This window comes from Trichoplax adhaerens, genomic scaffold (assembly GCF_000150275.1).
Source record: "Trichoplax adhaerens TRIADscaffold_21 genomic scaffold, whole genome shotgun sequence".
NCBI lineage: Eukaryota > Metazoa > Placozoa > Uniplacotomia > Trichoplacea > Trichoplacidae > Trichoplax > Trichoplax adhaerens.
The window spans coordinates 582,383-582,614 of record NW_002060962.1 but is presented as its reverse complement, the minus strand read 5'-3'; the positions used below and the strand labels follow the sequence as shown (position 1 = coordinate 582,614).

Genomic DNA, 232 nt, shown 5'->3' with positions numbered 1-232 from the left:
GACAGACAATGCAAGACAGAACAGTACAGTATAAGATTGGAGTGGTGTCTGTCCGCTGTAGTGTCCGTGAGGCGACGACAAGCGTCCCTCCTTGTTGACAGTACACTCTCCATTGTGCGGTACTGTAGCATACTGCATTAGCTGTAAATCGAGCACTTTCTTTCAGTAGTATTGTTGACAAAATTGGAAGTCTATGGCATAACATAGCGTGCGTAAGGAGTTGGGTTAGGAA

General features: G+C 45.7%; 1 protein-coding gene across 1 annotated transcript in view; it reads left to right on the top strand.

Annotated features, from left to right (window-relative positions):
• TRIADDRAFT_61139 (uncharacterized protein) overlaps positions 1-232 on the top strand; it is a gene marked incomplete at both ends in the record, with an annotated part of 13,744 nt that overhangs the window by 7,317 nt on the left and 6,195 nt on the right. The gene's annotated exons all lie outside the window — the stretch shown is intronic.